Source organism: Spea bombifrons, chromosome 1, assembly GCF_027358695.1.
Source record: "Spea bombifrons isolate aSpeBom1 chromosome 1, aSpeBom1.2.pri, whole genome shotgun sequence".
Classification (NCBI taxonomy): Eukaryota; Metazoa; Chordata; class Amphibia; order Anura; family Pelobatidae; genus Spea; species Spea bombifrons.
The window spans coordinates 152,073,498-152,095,997 of NC_071087.1; the positions used below are offsets into that span (position 1 = coordinate 152,073,498).

The 22,500-nt window shown below is 39.1% G+C and overlaps 39 non-coding genes across 39 annotated transcripts in view; all 39 read right to left on the reverse strand.

Moving 5' to 3' along the window:
* Positions 1–16, reverse strand: part of TRNAQ-CUG (transfer RNA glutamine (anticodon CUG)) — a 72-nt gene extending 56 nt beyond the window's left edge. Inside the window, exon 1 of the tRNA in view lies at positions 1–16. This exon is cut by the window's left edge and continues 56 nt beyond it. This is a non-coding gene — a tRNA (tRNA-Gln).
* Positions 17–452: 436 nt separating this feature from the next.
* TRNAQ-UUG (transfer RNA glutamine (anticodon UUG)) lies at positions 453–524 on the reverse strand. The gene has a single exon. It is a non-coding gene; the product is annotated as a tRNA-Gln (tRNA).
* Positions 525–1,035: 511 nt separating this feature from the next.
* On the reverse strand, positions 1,036–1,107 carry TRNAQ-CUG (transfer RNA glutamine (anticodon CUG)). Its single transcript has one exon. It is a non-coding gene; the product is annotated as a tRNA-Gln (tRNA).
* A 430-nt stretch (positions 1,108–1,537) lies between these two features.
* On the reverse strand, positions 1,538–1,609 carry TRNAQ-UUG (transfer RNA glutamine (anticodon UUG)). Its single transcript has one exon. It is a non-coding gene; the product is annotated as a tRNA-Gln (tRNA).
* A 511-nt stretch (positions 1,610–2,120) lies between these two features.
* Positions 2,121–2,192, reverse strand: TRNAQ-CUG (transfer RNA glutamine (anticodon CUG)). Its single transcript has one exon. It is a non-coding gene; the product is annotated as a tRNA-Gln (tRNA).
* Positions 2,193–2,622: 430 nt separating this feature from the next.
* TRNAQ-UUG (transfer RNA glutamine (anticodon UUG)) lies at positions 2,623–2,694 on the reverse strand. Its single transcript has one exon. It is a non-coding gene; the product is annotated as a tRNA-Gln (tRNA).
* A 511-nt stretch (positions 2,695–3,205) lies between these two features.
* TRNAQ-CUG (transfer RNA glutamine (anticodon CUG)) lies at positions 3,206–3,277 on the reverse strand. The gene has a single exon. It is a non-coding gene; the product is annotated as a tRNA-Gln (tRNA).
* A 430-nt stretch (positions 3,278–3,707) lies between these two features.
* On the reverse strand, positions 3,708–3,779 carry TRNAQ-UUG (transfer RNA glutamine (anticodon UUG)). The gene has a single exon. It is a non-coding gene; the product is annotated as a tRNA-Gln (tRNA).
* A 511-nt stretch (positions 3,780–4,290) lies between these two features.
* TRNAQ-CUG (transfer RNA glutamine (anticodon CUG)) lies at positions 4,291–4,362 on the reverse strand. The gene has a single exon. It is a non-coding gene; the product is annotated as a tRNA-Gln (tRNA).
* A 1,022-nt stretch (positions 4,363–5,384) lies between these two features.
* TRNAQ-CUG (transfer RNA glutamine (anticodon CUG)) lies at positions 5,385–5,456 on the reverse strand. Its single transcript has one exon. It is a non-coding gene; the product is annotated as a tRNA-Gln (tRNA).
* Positions 5,457–5,880: 424 nt separating this feature from the next.
* Positions 5,881–5,952, reverse strand: TRNAQ-UUG (transfer RNA glutamine (anticodon UUG)). Its single transcript has one exon. It is a non-coding gene; the product is annotated as a tRNA-Gln (tRNA).
* A 511-nt stretch (positions 5,953–6,463) lies between these two features.
* On the reverse strand, positions 6,464–6,535 carry TRNAQ-CUG (transfer RNA glutamine (anticodon CUG)). The gene has a single exon. It is a non-coding gene; the product is annotated as a tRNA-Gln (tRNA).
* Positions 6,536–6,959: 424 nt separating this feature from the next.
* On the reverse strand, positions 6,960–7,031 carry TRNAQ-UUG (transfer RNA glutamine (anticodon UUG)). Its single transcript has one exon. It is a non-coding gene; the product is annotated as a tRNA-Gln (tRNA).
* Positions 7,032–7,542: 511 nt separating this feature from the next.
* TRNAQ-CUG (transfer RNA glutamine (anticodon CUG)) lies at positions 7,543–7,614 on the reverse strand. The gene has a single exon. It is a non-coding gene; the product is annotated as a tRNA-Gln (tRNA).
* A 439-nt stretch (positions 7,615–8,053) lies between these two features.
* On the reverse strand, positions 8,054–8,125 carry TRNAQ-UUG (transfer RNA glutamine (anticodon UUG)). Its single transcript has one exon. It is a non-coding gene; the product is annotated as a tRNA-Gln (tRNA).
* A 511-nt stretch (positions 8,126–8,636) lies between these two features.
* Positions 8,637–8,708, reverse strand: TRNAQ-CUG (transfer RNA glutamine (anticodon CUG)). Its single transcript has one exon. It is a non-coding gene; the product is annotated as a tRNA-Gln (tRNA).
* Positions 8,709–9,132: 424 nt separating this feature from the next.
* On the reverse strand, positions 9,133–9,204 carry TRNAQ-UUG (transfer RNA glutamine (anticodon UUG)). The gene has a single exon. It is a non-coding gene; the product is annotated as a tRNA-Gln (tRNA).
* Positions 9,205–10,226: 1,022 nt separating this feature from the next.
* TRNAQ-UUG (transfer RNA glutamine (anticodon UUG)) lies at positions 10,227–10,298 on the reverse strand. The gene has a single exon. It is a non-coding gene; the product is annotated as a tRNA-Gln (tRNA).
* Positions 10,299–10,809: 511 nt separating this feature from the next.
* TRNAQ-CUG (transfer RNA glutamine (anticodon CUG)) lies at positions 10,810–10,881 on the reverse strand. Its single transcript has one exon. It is a non-coding gene; the product is annotated as a tRNA-Gln (tRNA).
* Positions 10,882–11,305: 424 nt separating this feature from the next.
* Positions 11,306–11,377, reverse strand: TRNAQ-UUG (transfer RNA glutamine (anticodon UUG)). Its single transcript has one exon. It is a non-coding gene; the product is annotated as a tRNA-Gln (tRNA).
* Positions 11,378–11,888: 511 nt separating this feature from the next.
* TRNAQ-CUG (transfer RNA glutamine (anticodon CUG)) lies at positions 11,889–11,960 on the reverse strand. Its single transcript has one exon. It is a non-coding gene; the product is annotated as a tRNA-Gln (tRNA).
* Positions 11,961–12,384: 424 nt separating this feature from the next.
* On the reverse strand, positions 12,385–12,456 carry TRNAQ-UUG (transfer RNA glutamine (anticodon UUG)). Its single transcript has one exon. It is a non-coding gene; the product is annotated as a tRNA-Gln (tRNA).
* A 511-nt stretch (positions 12,457–12,967) lies between these two features.
* Positions 12,968–13,039, reverse strand: TRNAQ-CUG (transfer RNA glutamine (anticodon CUG)). Its single transcript has one exon. It is a non-coding gene; the product is annotated as a tRNA-Gln (tRNA).
* Positions 13,040–13,463: 424 nt separating this feature from the next.
* Positions 13,464–13,535, reverse strand: TRNAQ-UUG (transfer RNA glutamine (anticodon UUG)). The gene has a single exon. It is a non-coding gene; the product is annotated as a tRNA-Gln (tRNA).
* A 511-nt stretch (positions 13,536–14,046) lies between these two features.
* Positions 14,047–14,118, reverse strand: TRNAQ-CUG (transfer RNA glutamine (anticodon CUG)). The gene has a single exon. It is a non-coding gene; the product is annotated as a tRNA-Gln (tRNA).
* Positions 14,119–14,557: 439 nt separating this feature from the next.
* On the reverse strand, positions 14,558–14,629 carry TRNAQ-UUG (transfer RNA glutamine (anticodon UUG)). The gene has a single exon. It is a non-coding gene; the product is annotated as a tRNA-Gln (tRNA).
* A 511-nt stretch (positions 14,630–15,140) lies between these two features.
* On the reverse strand, positions 15,141–15,212 carry TRNAQ-CUG (transfer RNA glutamine (anticodon CUG)). Its single transcript has one exon. It is a non-coding gene; the product is annotated as a tRNA-Gln (tRNA).
* Positions 15,213–15,636: 424 nt separating this feature from the next.
* Positions 15,637–15,708, reverse strand: TRNAQ-UUG (transfer RNA glutamine (anticodon UUG)). The gene has a single exon. It is a non-coding gene; the product is annotated as a tRNA-Gln (tRNA).
* A 1,000-nt stretch (positions 15,709–16,708) lies between these two features.
* On the reverse strand, positions 16,709–16,780 carry TRNAQ-UUG (transfer RNA glutamine (anticodon UUG)). The gene has a single exon. It is a non-coding gene; the product is annotated as a tRNA-Gln (tRNA).
* A 511-nt stretch (positions 16,781–17,291) lies between these two features.
* On the reverse strand, positions 17,292–17,363 carry TRNAQ-CUG (transfer RNA glutamine (anticodon CUG)). Its single transcript has one exon. It is a non-coding gene; the product is annotated as a tRNA-Gln (tRNA).
* Positions 17,364–17,793: 430 nt separating this feature from the next.
* Positions 17,794–17,865, reverse strand: TRNAQ-UUG (transfer RNA glutamine (anticodon UUG)). The gene has a single exon. It is a non-coding gene; the product is annotated as a tRNA-Gln (tRNA).
* Positions 17,866–18,376: 511 nt separating this feature from the next.
* Positions 18,377–18,448, reverse strand: TRNAQ-CUG (transfer RNA glutamine (anticodon CUG)). Its single transcript has one exon. It is a non-coding gene; the product is annotated as a tRNA-Gln (tRNA).
* Positions 18,449–18,872: 424 nt separating this feature from the next.
* Positions 18,873–18,944, reverse strand: TRNAQ-UUG (transfer RNA glutamine (anticodon UUG)). The gene has a single exon. It is a non-coding gene; the product is annotated as a tRNA-Gln (tRNA).
* Positions 18,945–19,455: 511 nt separating this feature from the next.
* TRNAQ-CUG (transfer RNA glutamine (anticodon CUG)) lies at positions 19,456–19,527 on the reverse strand. Its single transcript has one exon. It is a non-coding gene; the product is annotated as a tRNA-Gln (tRNA).
* Positions 19,528–19,951: 424 nt separating this feature from the next.
* TRNAQ-UUG (transfer RNA glutamine (anticodon UUG)) lies at positions 19,952–20,023 on the reverse strand. Its single transcript has one exon. It is a non-coding gene; the product is annotated as a tRNA-Gln (tRNA).
* Positions 20,024–20,534: 511 nt separating this feature from the next.
* Positions 20,535–20,606, reverse strand: TRNAQ-CUG (transfer RNA glutamine (anticodon CUG)). The gene has a single exon. It is a non-coding gene; the product is annotated as a tRNA-Gln (tRNA).
* Positions 20,607–21,045: 439 nt separating this feature from the next.
* TRNAQ-UUG (transfer RNA glutamine (anticodon UUG)) lies at positions 21,046–21,117 on the reverse strand. The gene has a single exon. It is a non-coding gene; the product is annotated as a tRNA-Gln (tRNA).
* A 511-nt stretch (positions 21,118–21,628) lies between these two features.
* Positions 21,629–21,700, reverse strand: TRNAQ-CUG (transfer RNA glutamine (anticodon CUG)). The gene has a single exon. It is a non-coding gene; the product is annotated as a tRNA-Gln (tRNA).
* A 429-nt stretch (positions 21,701–22,129) lies between these two features.
* Positions 22,130–22,201, reverse strand: TRNAQ-UUG (transfer RNA glutamine (anticodon UUG)). The gene has a single exon. It is a non-coding gene; the product is annotated as a tRNA-Gln (tRNA).
* Positions 22,202–22,500: the final 299 nt, after the last annotated feature.

Consider the following 22,500-nt stretch of genomic DNA (forward strand, 5'->3'; position numbering starts at 1 on the left):
ATTACACCATGGAACCTCACACAAACCTTAACAAAACACATGGCCTGGGGCAGAGCAACAAACAACAGGGCCAAAAAATAACCAACAAATTGTGTTTAGTCTTTTAGCTTCCAGTACGTGTGTACAATAGGAAAAATAGTGAAAACCGGGGAAGACTCGCAAAGTAGAAGCAAACAATGAGAAACTTTTCATTTGCATTATTGGTACATCATACGATCTGAGAAACACACTCATAAAACATCTTTGGAAAGTTCAAGATGTTTAATAGTATGCCATGAATGATATTACACAGGGTAAGAATAGATTTTTCGCTGTGTGAGCAATAGCAAAAACAGCAAAGGTGGAAGATTTGGTTTGTTTAAGAGCATGCCAACAGGTAAGAACTGACTTTTTGTTTGTGATTCCCTCCTTCTGCGTAAAGTAAGCGTAGTCAGAACTTATCAAGAAACATTAGGTTCCACCGAGATTTGAACTCGGATCACTGGATTCAAAGTCCAGAGTGCTAACCATTACATCATGGAACCACATTGAGCAAAGCCTCACACGGAACCATACTGAATGAGGCCTCACACAACCCCATCCAGAAAAATATTCCCTCAACGATGTTTCGTCTTCTGCTTACTGTCCTTCTGTATAAAAGGAAAGAAGGTCAAAAGTGGACAAGATTTGTAAAGGAGAACCAGACAAATAATAGGAAATTATTCAAATGCATGCTGGCAGAGAGAAAAGAAAAGAGATTGTCCTTGTGCTTCCTCTACTGGGCCAAATGTTATAGACATTGAAACAAGAAGTCAAATGTTAACCATGTCTTCATTTTACATGTATCCAAAGACTGAAACTGTTACATGATGTTTCATGGTTTATAATACCATCTGAGCAACACTCGCAAAACATCATTGGAAAGTTCAAGAGGGTTTAATAGTATGCCATGGGTAATATTACACATTGTAAGAAGAAGCTTTTCTTGGTCATTCTACTCTTGTGATTTTTGAAGGAAGGTAGTGTGCAAGCGCGTTAAGGCTAAAGATAAAGAAGAGGTCCCACCGAGATTTGAACTCGGATCGCTGGATTCAGAGTCCAGAGTGCTAACCATTACACCATGGAACCTCACACAAACCTTGACAGAACACATGGCCTGGGGCAGAGCAACAAACAACAGGGCCAAAAAATAACCAACAAATTGTGTTTAGTCTTTTAGCTTCCAGTACGTGTGTACAATAGGAAAAATAGTGAAAACCGGGGAAGACTCGCAAAGTAGAAGCAAACAATGAGAAACTTTTCATTTGCATTATTGGTACATCATACGATCTGAGAAACACACTCATAAAACATCTTTGGAAAGTTCAAGATGTTTAATAGTATGCCATGAATGATATTACACAGGGTAAGAATAGATTTTTCACTGTGTGAGCAATAGCAAAAGTGGAAGATTTGGTTTGTTTAAGAGCATGCCAACAGGTAAGAACTGACTTTTTGTTTGTGATTCCCACCTTCTGCTGTGGAAAGTAAGCATGGTGAGAACTTATCAAGAAACATTAGGTTTCACTGAGATTTGAACTCGGATCACTGGATTCAAAGTCCAGAGTGCTAACCGTTACACCATGGAACCACATTGAGCAAAGCCTCACACGGAACCATACTGAATGAGGCCTCACACAACCCCATCCAGAAAAATATTCCCTCAACGATGTTTCGTCTTCTGCTTACTGTCCTTCTGTATAAATGGAAAGAAGGTCAAAAGTGGACAAGACTTGTAAAGGAGAACCAGACAAATAATAGGAAATTATTCAAATGCATGCTGGCAGAGAGAAAAGAAAAGAGATTGTCCTTGTGCTTCCTCTACTGGGCCAAATGTTATAGACATTGAAACAAGAAGTCAAATATTAACCATGTCTTCATTTTACATGTATCCAAAGACTGAAACTGTTACATGATGTTTCATGGTTTATAATAGGATCTGAGCAACACTCACAAAACGTCATTGGAAAGTTCAAGAGGGTTTAATAGTATGCCATGGGTAATATTACACAGGGTAAGAAGAAGCTTTTCTTGGTCATTCTACTCTTGTGATTTTTGAAGGAAGGTAGTGTGCAAGCGCGTTAAGGCTAAAGATAAAGAAGAGGTCCCACCGAGATTTGAACTCGGATCGCTGGATTCAGAATCCAGAGCGCTAACCATTACACCATGGAACCTCACACAAACCTTAACAAAACACATGGCCTGGGGCAGAGCAACAAACAACAGGGCCAAAAAATAACCAACAAATTGTGTTTAGTCTTTTAGCTTCCAGTACGTGTGTACAATAGGAAAAATAGTGAAAACCGGGGAAGACTCGCAAAGTAGAAGCAAACAATGAGAAACTTTTCATTTGCATTATTGGTACATCATACGATCTGAGAAACACACTCATAAAACATCTTTGGAAAGTTCAAGATGTTTAATAGTATGCCATGAATGATATTACACAGGGTAAGAATAGATTTTTCGCTGTGTGAGCAATAGCAAAAGTGGAAGATTTGGTTTGTTTAAGAGAATGCCAACAGGTAAGAACTGACTTTTTGTTTGTGATTCCCTCCTTCTGCTGTGTAAAGTAAGGGTAGTCAGAACTTATCAAGAAACATTAGGTTCCACCGAGATTTGAACTCGGATCACTGGATTCAAAGTCCAGAGTGCTAACCATTACACCATGGAACCACATTGAGCAAAGTCTCACACGGAACCATACTGAATGAGGCCTCACACAACCCCATCCAGAAAAATATTCCCTCAACGATGTTTCGTCTTCTGCTTACTGTCCTTCTGTATAAAAGGAAAGAAGGTCAAAAGTGGACAAGACTTGTAAAGGAGAACCAGACAAATAATAGGAAATTATTCAAATGCATGCTGGCAGAGAGAAAAGAAAAGAGATTGTCCTTGTGCTTCCTCTACTGGGCCAAATGTTATAGACATTGAAACAAGAAGTCAAATGTTAACCATGTCTTCATTTTACATGTATCCAAAGACTGAAACTGTTACATGATGTTTCATGGTTTATAATACCATCTGAGCAACACTCGCAAAACATCATTGGAAAGTTCAAGAGGGTTTAATAGTATGCCATGGGTAATATTACACATTGTAAGAAGAAGCTTTTCTTGGTCATTCTACTCTTGTGATTTTTGAAGGAAGGTAGTGTGCAAGCGCGTTAAGGCTAAAGATAAAGAAGAGGTCCCACCGAGATTTGAACTCGGATCGCTGGATTCAGAGTCCAGAGTGCTAACCATTACACCATGGAACCTCACACAAACCTTGACAGAACACATGGCCTGGGGCAGAGCAACAAACAACAGGGCCAAAAAATAACCAACAAATTGTGTTTAGTCTTTTAGCTTCCAGTACGTGTGTACAATAGGAAAAATAGTGAAAACCGGGGAAGACTCGCAAAGTAGAAGCAAACAATGAGAAACTTTTCATTTGCATTATTGGTACTTCATACGATCTGAGAAACACACTCATAAAACATCTTTGGGAAGTTCAAGATGTTTAATAGTATGCCATGAATGATATTACACAGGGTAAGAATAGATTTTTCGCTGTGTGAGCAATAGCAAAAGTGGAAGATTTGGTTTGTTTAAGAGAATGCCAACAGGTAAGAACCGACTTTTTGTTTGTGATTCCCTCCTTCTGCTGTGGAAAGTAAGCATGGTTAGAACTTATCAAGGAACATTAGGTTCCACCGAGATTTGAACTCGGATCACTGGATTCAAAGTCCAGAGTGCTAGCCATTACACCATGGAACCACATTGAGCAAAGCCTCACACGGAACCATACTGAATGAGGCCTCACACAACCCCATCCAGAAAAATATTCCCTCAACGATGTTTCGTCTTCTGCTTACTGTCCTTCTGTATAAAAGGAAAGAAGGTCAAAAGTGGACAAGACTTGTAAAGGAGAACCAGACAAATAATAGGAAATTATTCAAATGCATGCTTGCAGAGAGAAAAGAAAAGAGATTGTCCTTGTGCTTCCTCTACTGGGCCAAATGTTATAGACATTGAAACAAGAAGTCAAATATTAACCATGTCTTCATTTTACATGTATCCAAAGACTGAAACTGTTACATGATGTTTCATGGTTTATAATAGGATCTGAGCAACACTCGCAAAACATCATTGGAAAGTTCAAGAGGGTTTAATAGTATGCCATGGGTAATATTACACAGGGTAAGAAGAAGCTTTTCTTGGTCATTCTACTCTTGTGATTTTTGAAGGAAGGTAGTGTGCAAGCGCGTTAAGGCTAAAGATAAAGAAGAGGTCCCACCGAGATTTGAACTCGGATCGCTGGATTCAGAGTCCAGAGTGCTAACCATTACACCATGGAACCTCACACAAACCTTAACAGAACACATGGCCTGGGGCAGAGCAACAAACAACAGGGCCAAAAAATAACCAACAAATTGTGTTTAGTCTTTTAGCTTCCAGTACGTGTGTACAATAGGAAAAATAGTGAAAACCGGGGAAGACTCGCAAAGTAGAAGCAAACAATGAGAAACTTTTCATTTGCATTATTGGTACATCATACGATCTGAGAAACATACTCATAAAACATCTTTGGAAAGTTCAAGATGTTTAATAGTATGCTATGAATGATATTACACAGGGTAAGAATAGATTTTTCACTGTGTGAGCAATAGCAAAAACAGCAACGGTGGAAGATTTGGTTTGTTTAAGAGCATGCCAACAGGTAAGAACTGACTTTTTGTTGGTGATTCCCTCCTTCTGCTGTGGGAAGTAAGCATGGTTAGAATTTATCAAGAAACATTAGGTTCCACCGAGATTTGAACTCGGATCACTAGATTCAAAGTCCAGAGTGCTAAACATTACACCATGGAAGCACATTGAGCAAAGCCTCACACGGAACCATACTGAATGAGGCCTCACACAACCCCATCCAGAAAAATATTCCCTCAACGATGTTTCGTCTTCTGCTTACTGTCCTTCTGTATAAATGGAAAGAAGGTCAAAAGTGGACAAGACTTGTAAAGGAGAACCAGACAAATAATAGGAAATTATTCAAATGCATGCTGGCAGAGAGAAAAGAAAAGAGATTGTCCTTGTGCTTCCTCTACTGGGCCAAATGTTATAGACATTGAAACAAGAAGTCAAATATTAACCATGTCTTCATTTTACATGTATCCAAAGACTGAAACTGTTACATGATGTTTCATGGTTTATAATACCATCTGAGCAACACTCGCAAAACGTCATTGGAAAGTTCAAGAGGGTTTAATAGTATGCCATGGGTAATATTACACAGGGTAAGAAGAAGCTTTTCTTGGTCATTCTACTCTTGTGATTTTTGAAGGAAGGTAGTGTGCAAGCGCGTTAAGGCTAAAGATAAAGAAAAGGTCCCACCGAGATTTGAACTCGGATCGCTGGATTCAGAGTCCAGGGTGCTAACCATTACACCATGGAACCTCACGCAAACCTTAACAAAACACATGGCCTGGGGCAGAGCAACAAACAACAGGGCCAAAAAATAACCAACAAATTGTGTTTAGTCTTTTAGCTTCCAGTACGTGTGTACAATAGGAAAAATAGTGAAAACCGGGGAAGACTCGCAAAGTAGAAGCAAACAATGAGAAACTTTTCATTTGCATTATTGGTACATCATACGATCTGAGAAACACACTCATAAAACATCTTTGGAAAGTTCAAGATGTTTAATAGTATGCCATGAATGATATTACACAGGGTAAGAATAGATTTTTCGCTGTGTGAGCAATAGCGGAAGATTTGGTTTGTTTAAGAGCATGCCAACAGGGAAGAACTGACTTTTTGTTTGTGATTCCCTCCTTCTGCTGTGGAAAGAAAGCATGGTTAGAATTTATCAAGAAACATTAGGTTCAACCGAGATTTGTACTCGGATCACTGGATTCAAAGTCCAGAGTGCTAACCATTACACCATGGAACCACATTGAGCAAAGCCACACACGGAACCATACTGAATGAGGCCTCACACAACCCCATCCAGAAAAATATTCCCTCAACGATGTTTCGTCTTCTGCTTACTGTCCTTCTGTATAAATGGAAAGAAGGTCAAAAGTGGACAAGACTTGTAAAGGAGAACCAGACAAATAATAGGAAATTATTCAAATGCATGCTGGCAGAGAGAAAAGAAAAGAGATTGTCCTTGTGCTTCCTCTACTGGGCCAAATGTTATAGACATTGAAACAAGAAGTCAAATATTAACCATGTCTTCATTTTACATGTATCCAAAGACTGAAACTGTTACATGATGTTTCATGGTTTATAATACGATCTGAGCAACACGCACAAAACGTCATTGGAAAGTTCAAGAGGGTTTAATGGCATGCCATGGGTAATATTACACAGGGTAAGAAGAAGCTTTTCTTGGTCATTCTACTCTTGTGATTTTTGAAGGAAGGTAGTGTGCAAGCGCGTTAAGGCTAAAGATAAAGAACAGGTCCCACCGAGATTTGAACTCGGATCGCTGGATTCAGAGTCCAGAGTGCTAACCATTACACCATGGAACCTCACACAAACCTTAACATAACACATGGCCTGGGGCAGAGCAACAAACAACAGGGCCAAAAAATAACCAACAAATTGTGTTTAGTCTTTTAGCTTCCAGTACGTGTGTACAATAGGAAAAATAGTGAAAACCGGGGAAGACTCGCAAAGTAGAAGCAAACAATGAGAAACTTTTCATTTGCATTATTGGTACATCATACGATCTGAGAAACACACTCATAAAACATCTTTGGAAAGTTCAAGATGTTTAATAGTATGCCATGAATGATATTGCACAGGGTAAGAATAGATTTTTCGCTGTGTGAGCAATAGCAAAAACAGCAACGGTGGAAGATTTGGTTTGCCAACAGGTAAGAACTGACTTTTTGTTTGTGATTCCCTCCTTTTGCGGAAAGTAAGCATGGTTAGAATTTATCAAGAAACATTAGGTTCCACCGAGATTTGAACTCGGATCACTGGATTCAAAGTCCAGAGTGCTAACCATTACACCATGGAACCACATTGAGCAAAGCCTCACACGGAACCATACTGAATGAGGCCTCACACAACCCCATCCAGAAAAATATTCCCTCAACGATGTTTCGTCTTCTGCTTACTGTCCTTCTGTATAAAAGGAAAGAAGGTCAAAAGTGGACAAGACTTGTAAAGGAGAACCAGACAAATAATAGGAAATTATTCAAATGCATGCTGGCAGAGAGAAAAGAAAAGAGATTGTCCTTGTGCTTCCTCTACTGGGCCAAATGTTATAGACATTGAAACAAGAAGTCAAATGTTAACCATGTCTTCATTTTACATGTATCCAAAGACTGAAACTGTTACATGATGTTTCATGGTTTATAATACCATCTGAGCAACACTCGCAAAACATCATTGGAAAGTTCAAGAGGGTTTAATAGTATGCCATGGGTAATATTACACAGGGTAAGAAGAAGCTTTTCTTGGTCATTCTACTCTTGTGATTTTTGAAGGAAAGTAGTGTGCAAGCGCGTTAAGGCTAAAGATAAAGAAGAGGTCCCACCGAGATTTGAACTCGGATCGCTGGATTCAGAGTCCAGAGTGCTAACCATTACACCATGGAACCTTACACAAAGCTTAACAAAATACATGGCCTGGGGCAGAGCAACAAACAACAGGGCCAAAAAATAACCAACAAATTGTGTTTAGTCTTTTAGCTTCCAGTACGTGTGTACAATAGGAAAAATAGTGAAAACCGGGGAAGACTCGCAAAGTAGAAGCAAACAATGAGAAACTTTTCATTTGCATTATTGGTACATCATACGATCTGAGAAACACACTCATAAAACATCTTTGGAAAGTTCAAGATGTTTAATAGTATGCCATGAATGATATTACACAGGGTAAGAATAGATTTTTCACTGTGTGAGCAATAGCAAAAACAGCAAAGGTAGAAGATTTGGTTTGTTTAAGAGAATGCCAACAGGTAAGAACTGACTTTTTGTTTGTGATTCCCTCCTTCTGCTGTGTAAAGTAAGCGTAGTCAGAACTTATCAAGAAACATTAGGTTCCACCGAGATTTGAACTCGGATCACTGGATTCAAAGTCCAGAGTGCTAACCATTACACCACGGAACCACATTGAGCAAAGCCTCACACGGAACCATACTGAATGAGGCCTAACACAACCCCATCCAGAAAAATATTCCCTCAACGATGTTTCGTCTTCTGCTTACTGTCCTTCTGTATAAAAGGAAAGAAGGTCAAAAGTGGACAAGACTTGTAAAGGAGAACCAGACAAATAATAGGAAATTATTCAAATGCATGCTGGCAGAGAGAAAAGAAAAGAGATTGTCCTTGTGCTTCCTCTACTGGGCCAAATGTTATAGACATTGAAACAAGAAGTCAAATGTTAACCATGTCTTCATTTTACATGTATCCAAAGACTGAAACTGTTACATGATGTTTCATGGTTTATAATACCATCTGAGCAACACTCGCAAAACATCATTGGAAAGTTCAAGAGGGTTTAATAGTATGCCATGGGTAATATTACACAGGGTAAGAAGAAGCTTTTCTTGGTCATTCTACTCTTGTGATTTTTGAAGGAAAGTAGTGTGCAAGCGCGTTAAGGCTAAAGATAAAGAAGAGGTCCCACCGAGATTTGAACTCGGATCGCTGGATTCAGAGTCCAGAGTGCTAACCATTACACCATGGAACCTTACACAAAGCTTAACAAAATACATGGCCTGGGGCAGAGCAACAAACAACAGGGCCAAAAAATAACCAACAAATTGTGTTTAGTCTTTTAGCTTCCAGTACGTGTGTACAATAGGAAAAATAGTGAAAACCGGGGAAGACTCGCAAAGTAGAAGCAAACAATGAGAAACTTTTCATTTGCATTATTGGTACATCATACGATCTGAGAAACACACTCATAAAACATCTTTGGAAAGTTCAAGATGTTTAATAGTATGCCATGAATGATATTGCACAGGGTCAGAATAGATTTTTCGCTGTGTGAGCAATAGCAAAAACAGCAACGGTGGAAGATTTGGTTTGCCAACTGCTAAGAACTGACTTTTTGTTTGTGATTCCCTCCTTCTGCGGAAAGTAAGCATGGTTAGAATTTATCAAGAAACATTAGGTTCCACCGAGATTTGAACTCGGATCACTGGATTCAAAGTCCAGAGTGCTAACCATTATACCATGGAAACACATTGAGCAAATCCTCACACGGAACCATACTGAATGAGGCCTCACACAACCCCATCCAGAAAAATATTCCCTCAACGATGTTTCGTCTTCTGCTTACTGTCCTTCTGTATAAATGGAAAGAAGGTCAAAAGTGGACAAGACTTGTAAAGGAGAACCAGACAAATAATAGGAAATTATTCAAATGCATGCTGGCAGAGAGAAAAGAAAAGAGATTGTCCTTGTGCTTCCTCTACTGGGCCAAATGTTATAGACATTGAAACAAGAAGTCAAATATTAACCATGTCTTCATTTTACATGTATCCAAAGACTGAAACTGTTACATGATGTTTCATGGTTTATAATACGATCTGAGCAACACTCACAAAACGTCATTGGAAAGTTCAAGAGGGTTTAATAGTATGCCATGGGTAATATTACACAGGGTAAGAAGAAGCTTTTCTTGGTCATTCTACTCTTGTGATTTTTGAAGGAAGGTAGTGTGCAAGCGCGTTAAGGCTAAAGATAAAGAAGAGGTCCCACCGAGATTTGAACTCCTATTGCTGGATTCAGAGTCCAGAGTGCTAACCATTACACCATGGAACCTCACACAAACCTTAACAAAACACATGGCCTGGGGCAGAGCAACAAACAACAGGGCCAAAAAATAACCAACAAATTGTGTTTAGTCTTTTAGCTTCCAGTACGTGTGTACAATAGGAAAAATAGTGAAAACCGGGGAAGACTCGCAAAGTAGAAGCAAACAATGAGAAACTTTTCATTTGCATTATTGGTACATCATACGATCTGAGAAACACACTCATAAAACATCTTTGGAAAGTTCAAGATGTTTAATAGTATGCCATGAATGATATTACACAGGGTAAGAATAGATTTTTCGCTGTGTGAGCAATAGCAAAAACAGCAAAGGTGGAAGATTTGGTTTGTTTAAGAGCATGCCAACAGGTAAGAACTGACTTTTTGTTTGTGATTCCCTCCTTCTGCTGTGGAAAGTAAGCATGGTTAGAACTTATCAAGAAACATTAGGTTCCACTGAGATTTGAACTCGGATCACTGGATTCAAAGTCCAGAGTGCTAACCATTACACCATGGAACCACATTGAGCAAAGCATCACACGGAACCATACTGAATGAGGCCTCACACAACCCCATACAGAAAAATATTCCCTCAACGATGTTTCGTCTTCTGCTTACTGTCCTTCTGTATAAATGGAAAGAAGGCCAAAAGTGGACAAGACTTGTAAAGGAGAACCAGACAAATAATAGGAAATTATTCAAATGCATGCTGGCAGAGAGAAAAGAAAAGAGATTGTCCTTGTGCTTCCTCTACTGGGCCAAATGTTATAGACATTGAAACAAGAAGTCAAATATTAACCATGTCTTCATTTTACATGTATCCAAAGACTGAAACTGTTACATGATGTTTCATGGTTTATAATACGATCTGAGCAACACTCACAAAACGTCATTGGAAAGTTCAAGAGGGTTTAATAGTATGCCATGGGTAATATTACACAGGGTAAGAAGAAGCTTTTCTTGGTCATTCTACTCTTGTGATTTTTGAAGGAAGGTAGTGTGCAAGCGCGTTAAGGCTAAAGATAAAGAAAAGGCCCCACCGAGACTTGAACTCGGATAGCTGGATTCAGAGTCCAGAGTGCTACCCATTACACCATGGAACCTCACACAAACCTTAACAAAACACATGGCCTGGGGCAGAGCAACAAACAACAGGGCCAAAAAATAACCAACAAATTGTGTTTAGTCTTTTAGCTTCCAGTACGTGTGTACAATAGGAAAAATAGTGAAAACCGGGGAAGACTCGCAAAGTAGAAGCAAACAATGAGAAACTTTTCATTTGCATTATTGGTACATCATACGATCTGAGAAACACACTCATAAAACATCTTTGGAAAGTTCAAGATGTTTAATAGTATGCCATGAATGATATTACACAGGGTAAGAATAGATTTTTCGCTGTGTGAGCAATAGTGGAAGATTTGGTTTGTTTAAGAGCATGCCAACAGGTAAGAACTGACTTTTTGTTTGTGATTCCCTCCTTCTGCTGTGGGAAGTAAGCATGGTTAGAATTTATCAAGAAACATTAGGTTCCACCGAGATTTGAACTCGGATCACTGGATTCAAAGTCCAGAGTGCTAAACATTACACCATGGAAGCACATTGAGCAAAGCCTCACACGGAACCATACTGAATGAGGCCTCACACAACCCCATCCAGAAAAATATTCCCTCAACGATGTTTCGTCTTCTGCTTACTGTCCTTCTGTATAAATGGAAAGAAGGTCAAAAGTGGACAAGATTTGTAAAGGAGAACCAGACAAATAATAGGAAATTATTCAAATGCATGCTGGCAGAGAGAAAAGAAAAGAGATTGTCCTTGTGCTTCCTCTACTGGGCCAAATGTTATAGACATTGAAACAAGAAGTCAAATATTAACCATGTCTTCATTTTACATGTATCCAAAGACTGAAACTGTTACATGATGTTTCATGGTTTATAATACCATCTGAGCAACACTCGCAAAACATCATTGGAAAGTTCAAGAGGGTTTAATAGTATGCCATGGGTAATATTACACAGGGTAAGAAGAAGCTTTTCTTGGTCATTCTACTCTTGTGATTTTTGAAGGAAGGTAGTGTGCAAGCGCGTTAAGGCTAAAGATAAAGAAAAGGTCCCACCGAGATTTGAACTCGGATCGCTGGATTCAGAGTCCAGAGTGCTAACCATTACACCATGGAACCTCACGCAAACCTTAACAAAACACATGGCCTGGGGCAGAGCAACAAACAACAGGGCCAAAAAATAACCAACAAATTGTGTTTAGTCTTTTAGCTTCCAGTACGTGTGTACAATAGGAAAAATAGTGAAAACCGGGGAAGACTCGCAAAGTAGAAGCAAACAATGAGAAACTTTTCATTTGCATTATTGGTACATCATACGATCTGAGAAAGACACTCATAAAACATCTTTGGAAAGTTCAAGATGTTTAATAGTATGCCATGAATGATATTACACAGGGTAAGAATAGATTTTTCGCTGTGTGAGCAATAGCGGAAGATTTGGTTTGTTTAAGAGCATGCCAACAGGGAAGAACTGACTTTTTGTTTGTGATTCCCTCCTTCTGCTGTGGAAAGAAAGCATGGTTAGAATTTATCAAGAAACATTAGGTTCAACCGAGATTTGAACTCGGATCACTGGATTCAAAGTCCAGAGTGCTAACCATTACACCATAGAACCACATTGAGCAAAGCCACACACGGAACCATACTGAATGAGGCCTCACACAACCCCATCCAGAAAAATATTCCCTCAACGATGTTTCGTCTTCTGCTTACTGTCCTTCTGTATAAATGGAAAGAAGGTCAAAAGTGGACAAGACTTGTAAAGGAGAACCAGACAAATAATAGGAAATTATTCAAATGCATGCTGGCAGAGAGAAAAGAAAAGAGATTGTCCTTGTGCTTCCTCTACTGGGCCAAATGTTATAGACATTGAAACAAGAAGTCAAATATTAACCATGTCTTCATTTTACATGTATCCAAAGACTGAAACTGTTACATGATGTTTCATGGTTTATAATACGATCTGAGCAACACGCACAAAACGTCATTGGAAAGTTCAAGAGGGTTTAATAGCATGCCATGGGTAATATTACACAGGGTAAGAAGAAGCTTTTCTTGGTCATTCTACTCTTGTGATTTTTGAAGGAAGGTAGTGTGCAAGCGCGTTAAGGCTAAAGATAAAGAACAGGTCCCACCGAGATTTGAACTCGGATCGCTGGATTCAGAGTCCAGAGTGCTAACCATTACACCATGGAACCTCACACAAACCTTAACATAACACATGGCCTGGGGCAGAGCAACAAACAACAGGGCCAAAAAATAACCAACAAATTGTGTTTAGTCTTTTAGCTTCCAGTACGTGTGTACAATAGGAAAAATAGTGAAAACCGGGGAAGACTCGCAAAGTAGAAGCAAACAATGAGAAACTTTTCATTTGCATTATTGGTACATCATACGATCTGAGAAACACACTCATAAAACATCTTTGGAAAGTTCAAGATGTTTAATAGTATGCCATGAATGATATTGCACAGGGTAAGAATAGATTTTTCGCTGTGTGAGCAATAGCAAAAACAGCAACGGTGGAAGATTTGGTCTGCCAACAGGTAAGAACTGACTTTTTGTTTGTGATTCCCTCCTTCTGCGGAAAGTAAGCATGGTTAGAATTTATCAAGAAACATTAGGTTCCACCGAGATTTGAACTCGGATCACTGGATTCAAAGTCCAGAGTGCTAACCAATACACCATGGAACCACATTGAGCAAAGCCTCACACGGAACCATACTGAATGAGGCCTCACACAACCCCATCCAGAAAAATATTCCCTCAACGATGTTTCGTCTTCTGCTTACTGTCCTTCTGTATAAAAGGAAAGAAGGTCAAAAGTGGACAAGACTTGTAAAGGAGAACCAGACAAATAATAGGAAATTATTCAAATGCATGCTGGCAGAGAGAAAAGAAAAGAGATTGTCCTTGTGCTTCCTCTACTGGGCCAAATGTTATAGACATTGAAACAAGAAGTCAAATGTTAACCATGTCTTCATTTTACATGTATCCAAAGACTGAAACTGTTACATGATGTTTCATGGTTTATAATACCATCTGAGCAACACTCGCAAAACATCATTGGAAAGTTCAAGAGGGTTTAATAGTATGCCATGGGTAATATTACACAGGGTAAGAAGAAGCTTTTCTTGGTCATTCTACTCTTGTGATTTTTGAAGGAAAGTAGTGTGCAAGCGCGTTAAGGCTAAAGATAAAGTAGAGGTCCCACCGAGATTTGAACTCGGATCGCTGGATTCAGAGTCCAGAGTGCTAACCATTACACCATGGAACCTTACACAAAGCTTAACAAAATACATGGCCTGGGGCAGAGCAACAAACAACAGGGCCAAAAAATAACCAACAAATTGTGTTTAGTCTTTTAGCTTCCAGTACGTGTGTACAATAGGAAAAATAGTGAAAACCGGGGAAGACTCGCAAAGTAGAAGCAAACAATGAGAAACTTTTCATTTGCATTATTGGTACATCATACGATCTGAGAAACACACTCATAAAACATCTTTGGAAAGTTCAAGATGTTTAATAGTATGCCATGAATGATATTACACAGGGTAAGAATAGATTTTTCACTGTGTGAGCAATAGCAAAAACAGCAAAGGTAGAAGATTTGGTTTGTTTAAGAGAATGCCAACAGGTAAGAACTGACTTTTTGTTTGTGATTCCCTCCTTCTGCTGTGTAAAGTAAGCGTAGTCAGAACTTATCAAGAAACATTAGGTTCCACCGAGATTTGAACTCGGATCACTGGATTCAAAGTCCAGAGTGCTAACCATTACACCACGGAACCACATTGAGCAAAGCCTCACACGGAACCATACTGAATGAGGCCTAACACAACCCCATCCAGAAAAATATTCCCTCAACGATGTTTCGTCTTCTGCTTACTGTCCTTCTGTATAAAAGGAAAGAAGGTCAAAAGTGGACAAGACTTGTAAAGGAGAACCAGACAAATAATAGGAAATTATTCAAATGCATGCTGGCAGAGAGAAAAGAAAAGAGATTGTCCTTGTGCTTCCTCTACTGGGCCAAATGTTATAGACATTGAAACAAGAAGTCAAATGTTAACCATGTCTTCATTTTACATGTATCCAAAGACTGAAACTGTTACATGATGTTTCATGGTTTATAATACCATCTGAGCAACACTCGCAAAACATCATTGGAAAGTTCAAGAGGGTTTAATAGTATGCCATGGGTAATATTACACAGGGTAAGAAGAAGCTTTTCTTGGTCATTCTACTCTTGTGATTTTTGAAGGAAAGTAGTGTGCAAGCGCGTTAAGGCTAAAGATAAAGAAGAGGTCCCACCGAGATTTGAACTCGGATCGCTGGATTCAGAGTCCAGAGTGCTAACCATTACACCATGGAACCTCACGCAAACCTTAACAGAACACATGGCCTGGGGCAGAGCAACAAACAACAGGGCCAAAAAATAACCAACAAATTGTGTTTAGTCTTTTAGCTTCCAGTACGTGTGTACAATAGGAAAAATAGTGAAAACCGGGGAAGACTCGCAAAGTAGAAGCAAACAATGAGAAACTTTTCATTTGCATTATTGGTACATCATACGATCTGAGAAACACACTCATAAAACATCTTTGGAAAGTTCAAGATGTTTAATAGTATGCCATGAATGATATTACACAGGGTAAGAATAGATTTTTCGCTGTGTGAGCAATAGCAAAAACAGCAACGGTGGAAGATTTGGTTTGCCAACTGCTAAGAACTGACTTTTTGATTGTGATTCCCTCCTTCTGCGGAAAGTAAGAACGGTTAGAATTTATCAAGAAACATTAGGTTCCACCGAGATTTGAACTCGGATCACTGGATTCAAAGTCCAGAGTGCTAACCATTACACCATGGAACCACATTGAGCAAAGCCTCACACGGAACCATACTGAATGAGGCCTCACACAACCCCATCCAGAAAAATATTCCCTCAACGATGTTTCGTCTTCTGCTTACTGTCCTTCTGTATAAATGGAAAGAAGGTCAAAAGTGGACAAGACTTGTAAAGGAGAACCAGACAAATAATAGGAAATTATTCAAATGCATGCTGGCAGAGAGAAAAGAAAAGAGATTGTCCTTGTGCTTCCTCTACTGGGCCAAATGTTATAGACATTGAAACAAGAAGTCAAATATTAACCATGTCTTCATTTTACATGTATCCAAAGACTGAAACTGTTACATGATGTTTCATGGTTTATAATACGATCTGAGCAACACTCACAAAACGTCATTGGAAAGTTCAAGAGGGTTTAATAGTATGCCATGGGTAATATTACACAGGGTAAGAAGAAGCTTTTCTTGGTCATTCTACTCTTGTGATTTTTGAAGGAAGGTAGTGTGCAAGCGCGTTAAGGCTAAAGATAAAGAAGAGGTCCCACCGAGATTTGAACTCGGATCGCTGGATTCAGAGTGCTAACCATTACACCATGGAACCTCACACAATCCTTAACAAAACACATGGCCTGGGGCAGAGCAAAAAACAACAGGGCCAAAAAATAACCAACAAATTGTGTTTAGTCTTTTAGCTTCCAGTACGTGTGTACAATAGGAAAAATAGTGAAAACCGGGGAAGACTCGCAAAGTAGAAGCAAACAATGAGAAACTTTTCATTTGCATTATTGGTACATCATACGATCTGAGAAACACACTCATAAAACATCTTTGGAAAGTTCAAGATGTTTAATAGTATGCCATGAATGATATTGCACAGGGTAAGAATAGATTTTTCGCTGTGTGAGCAATAGCAAAAACAGCAACGGTGGAAGATTTGGTTTGCCAACTGCTAAGAACTGACTTTTTGATTGTGATTCCCTCCTTCTGCGGAAAGTAAGAATGGTTAGAATTTATCAAGAAACATTAGGTTCCACCGAGATTTGAACTCGGATCACTAGATTCAAAGTCCAGAGTGCTAACCATTACACCATGGAACCACATTGAGCAAAGCCTCACACGGAACCATACTGAATGAGGCCTCACACAACCCCATCCAGAAAAATATTCCCTCAACGATGTTTCGTCTTCTGCTTACTGTCCTTCTGTATAAATGGAAAGAAGGTCAAAAGTGGACAAGACTTGTAAAGGAGAACCAGACAAATAATAGGAAATTATTCAAATGCATGCTGGCAGAGAGAAAAGAAAAGAGATTGTCCTTGTGCTTCCTCTACTGGGCCAAATGTTATAGACATTGAAACAAGAAGTCAAATATTAACCATGTCTTCATTTTACATGTATCCAAAGACTGAAACTGTTACATGATGTTTCATGGTTTATAATACGATCTGAGCAACACTCACAAAACGTCATTGGAAAGTTCAAGAGGGTTTAATAGTATGCCATGGGTAATATTACACAGGGTAAGAAGAAGCTTTTCTTGGTCATTCTACTCTTGTGATTTTTGAAGGAAGGTAGTGTGCAAGCGCGTTAAGGCTAAAGATAAAGAAGAGGTCCCACCGAGATTTGAACTCGGATTGCTGGATTCAGAGTCCAGAGTGCTAACCATTACACCATGGAACCTCACACAAACCTTAACAAAACACATGGCCTGGGGCAGAGCAACAAACAACAGGGCCAAAAAATAACCAACAAATTGTGTTTAGTCTTTTAGCTTCCAGTACGTGTGTACAATAGGAAAAATAGTGAAAACCGGGGAAGACTCGCAAAGTAGAAGCAAACAATGAGAAACTTTTCATTTGCATTATTGGTACATCATACGATCTGAGAAACACACTCATAAAACATCTTTGGAAAGTTCAAGATGTTTAATAGTATGCCATGAATGATATTACACAGGGTAAGAATAGATTTTTCGCTGTGTGAGCAATAGCAAAAGTGGAAGATTTGGTTTGTTTAAGAGAATGCCAACAGGTAAGAACTGACTTTTTGTTTGTGATTCCCTCCTTCTGCTGTGGAAAGTAAGCATGGTTAGAACTTATCAAGGAACATTAGGTTCCACCGAGATTTGAACTCGGATCACTAGATTCAAAGTCCAGAGTGCTAACCATTACACCATGGAACCACATTGAGCAAAGCCTCACACGAAACCATACTGAATGAGGCCTCACACAACCCCATCCAGAAAAATATTCCCTCAACGATGTTTCGTCTTCTGCTTACTGTCCTTCTGTATAAAAGGAAAGAAGGTCAAAAGTGGACAAGACTTGTAAAGGAGAACCAGACAAATAATAGGAAATTATTCAAATGCATGCTGGCAGAGAGAAAAGAAAAGAGATTGTCCTTGTGCTTCCTCTACTGGGCCAAATGTTATAGACATTGAAACAAGAAGTCAAATGTTAACCATGTCTTCATTTTACATGTATCCAAAGACTGAAACTGTTACATGATGTTTCATGGTTTATAATACCATCTGAGCAACACTCGCAAAACATCATTGGAAAGTTCAAGAGGGTTTAATAGTATGCCATGGGTAATATTACACAGGGTAAGAAGAAGCTTTTCTTGGTCATTCTACTCTTGTGATTTTTGAAGGAAGGTAGTGTGCAAGCGCGTTAAGGCTAAAGATAAAGAAAAGGTCCCACCGAGACTTGAACTCGGATCGCTGGATTCAGAGTCCAGAGTGCTACCCATTACACCATGGAACCTCACACAAACCTTAACAAAACACATGGCCTGGGGCAGAGCAACAAACAACAGGGCCAAAAAATAACCAACAAATTGTGTTTAGTCTTTTAGCTTCCAGTACGTGTGTACAATAGGAAAAATAGTGAAAACCGGGGAAGACTCGCAAAGTAGAAGCAAACAATGAGAAACTTTTCATTTGCATTATTGGTACATCATACGATCTGAGAAACACACTCATAAAACATCTTTGGAAAGTTCAAGATGTTTAATAGTATGCCATGAATGATATTACACAGGGTAAGAATAGATTTTTCGCTGTGTGAGCAATAGTGGAAGATTTGGTTTGTTTAAGAGCATGCCAACAGGTAAGAACTGACTTTTTGTTTGTGATTCCCTCCTTCTGCTGTGGGAAGTAAGCATGGTTAGAATTTATCAAGAAACATTAGGTTCCACCGAGATTTGAACTCGGATCACTGGATTCAAAGTCCAGAGTGCTAAACATTACACCATGGAACCACATTGAGCAAAGCCTCACACGGAACCATACCGAATGAGGCCTCACACAACCCCATCCAGAAAAATATTCCCTCAACGATGTTTCGTCTTCTGCTTACTGTCCTTCTGTATAAATGGAAAGAAGGTCAAAAGTGGACAAGACTTGTAAAGGAGAACCAGACAAATAATAGGAAATTATTCAAATGCATGCTGGCAGAGAGAAAAGAAAAGAGATTGTCCTTGTGCTTCCTCTACTGGGCCAAATGTTATAGACATTGAAACAAGAAGTCAAATATTAACCATGTCTTCATTTTACATGTATCCAAAGACTGAAACTGTTACATGACGTTTCATGGTTTATAATACGATCTGAGCAACACTCGCAAAACGTCATTGGAAAGTTCAAGAGGGTTTAATAGTATGCCATGGGTAATATTACACAGGGTAAGAAGAAGCTTTTCTTGGTCATTCTACTCTTGTGATTTTTGAAGGAAGGTAGTGTGCAAGCGCGTTAAGGCTAAAGATAAAGAAAAGGTCCCACCGAGATTTGAACTCGGATCGCTGGATTCAGAGTCCAGAGTGCTAACCATTACACCATGGAACCTCACACAAACCTTAACAAAACACATGGCCTGGGGCAGAGCAACAAACAACAGGGCCAAAAAATAACCAACAAATTGTGTTTAGTCTTTTAGCTTCCAGTACGTGTGTACAATAGGAAAATTAGTGAAAACCGGGGAAGACTCGCAAAGTAGAAGCAAACAATGAGAAACTTTTCATTTGCATTATTGGTACATCATACGATCTGAGAAACACACTCATAAAACATCTTTGGAAAGTTCAAGATGTTTAATAGTATGCCATGAATGATATTACACGGGGTAAGAATAGATTTTTCGCTGTGTGAGCAATAGCGGAAGATTTGGTTTGTTTAAGAGCATGCCAACAGGTAAGAACTGACTTTTTGTTTGTGATTCCCTCCTTCTGCTGTGGAAAGTAAGCATGGTTAGAATTTATCAAGAAACATTAGGTTCCACCGAGATATAAACTCGGATCTTTGGATTCAAAGTCCAGAGTGCTAACCATTACACCATGGAACCACATTGAGCAAAGCCTCACACGGAACCATACTGAATGAGGCCTCACACAACCCCATCCAGAAAAATATTCCCTCAACGATGTTTGGTCTTCTGCTTACTGTCCTTCTGTATAAATGGAAAGAAGGTCAAAAGTGGACAAGACTTGTAAAGGAGAACCACACAAATAATAGGAAATTATTCAAATGCATGCTGGCAGAGAGAAAAGAAAAGAGATTGTCCTTGTGCTTCCTCTACTGGGCCAAATGTTATAGACATTGAAACAAGAAGTCAAATGTTAACCATGTCTTCATTTTACATGTATCCAAAGACTGAAACTGTTACATGATGTTTCATGGTTTATAATACCATCTGAGCAACACTCGCAAAACATCATTGGAAAGTTCAAGAGGGTTTAATAGTATGCCATGGGTAATATTACACAGGGTAAGAAGAAGCTTTTCTTGGTCATTCTACTCTTGTGATTTTTGAAGGAAAGTAGTGTGCAAGCGCGTTAAGGCTAAAGATAAAGAAGAGGTCCCACCGAGATTTGAACTCAGATCGCTGGATTCAGAGTCCAGAGTGCTAACCATTACACCATGAAACCTTACACAAAGCTTAACAAAATACATGGCCTGGGGCAGAGCAACAAACAACAGGGCCAAAAAATAACCAACAAATTGTGTTTAGTCTTTTAGCTTCCAGTACGTGTGTACAATAGGAAAAATAGTGAAAACCGGGGAAGACTCGCAAAGTAGAAGCAAACAATGAGAAACTTTTCATTTGCATTATTGGTACATCATACGATCTGAGAAACACACTCATAAAACATCTTTGGAAAGTTCAAGATGTTTAATAGTATGCCATGAATCATATTACACAGGGTAAGAATAGATTTTTCGCTGTGTGAGCAATAGCAAAAACAGCAAAGGTGGAAGATTTGGTTTGTTTAAGAGCATGCCAACAGGTAAGAACTGACTTTTTGTTTGTGATTCCCTCCTTCTGCTGTGGAAAGAAAGCATGGTTAGAATTTATCAAGAAACATTAGGTTCCACCGAGATTTGAACTCGGATCACTGGATTCAAAGTCCAGAGTGCTAACCATTACACCATGGAACCACATTGAGCAAAGCCTCACACGGAACCATACTGAATGAGGCCTCACACAACCCCATCCAGAAAAATATTCCCTCAACGATGTTTCGTCTTCTGCTTACTGTCCTTCTGTATAAATGGAAAGAAGGTCAAAAGTGGACAAGACTTGTAAAGGAGAAGCAGACAAATAATAGGAAATTATTCAAATGCATGCTGGCAGAGAGAAAAGAAAAGAGATTGTCCTTGTGCTTCCTCTACTGGGCCAAATGTTATAGACATTGAAACAAGAAGTCAAATGTTAACCATGTCTTCATTTTACATGTATCCAAAGACTGAAACTGTTACATGATGTTTCATGGTTTATAATACGATCTGAGCAACACTCACAAAACGTCATTGGAAAGTTCAAGAGGGTTTAATAGTATGCCATGGGTAATATTACACAGGGTAAGAAGAAGCTTTTCTTGGTCATTCTACTCTTGTGATTTTTGAAGGAAGGTAGTGTGCAAGCGCGTTAAGGCTAAAGATAAAGAAGAGGTCCCACCGAGATTTGAACTCGGATCGCTGGATTCAGAGTCCAGAGTGCTAACCATTACACCATGGAACCTCACACAAACCTTAACAAAACACATGGCCTGGGCAGAGCAACAAACAACAGGGCCAAAAAATAACCAACAAATTGTGTTTAGTCTTTTAGCTTCCAGTACGTGTGTACAATAGGAAAAATAGTGAAAACCGGGGAAGACTCGCAAAGTAGAAGCAAACAATGAGAAACTTTTCATTTGCATTATTGGTACATCATACGATCTGAGAAACACACTCATAAAACATCTTTGGAAAGTTCAAGATGTTTAATAGTATGCCATGAATGATATTACACAGGGTAAGAATAGATTTTTCGCTGTGTGAGCAATAGCAAAAGTGGAAGATTTGGTTTGTTTAAGAGAATGCCAACAGGTAAGAACTGACTTTTTGTTTGTGATTCCCTCCTTCTGCTGTGGAAAGTAAGCATGGTTAGAACTTATCAAGGAACATTAGGTTCCACTGAGATTTGAACTCGGATCACTGGATTCAAAGTCCAGAGTGCTAACCATTACACCATGAAACCACATGGAGCATGTCCTCACACGGAACCATACTGAATGAGGCCTCACACAACCCCATCCAGAAAAATATTCCCTCAACGATGTTTCGTCTTCTGCTTACTGTCCTTCTGTATAAATGGAAAGAAGGTCAAAAGTGGACAAGACTTGTAAAGGAGAACCAGACAAATAATAGGAAATTATTCAAATGCATGCTGGCAGAGAGAAAAGAAAAGAGATTGTCCTTGTGCTTCCTCTACTGGGCCAAATGTTATAGACATTGAAACAAGAAGTCAAATGTTAACCATGTCTTCATTTTACATGT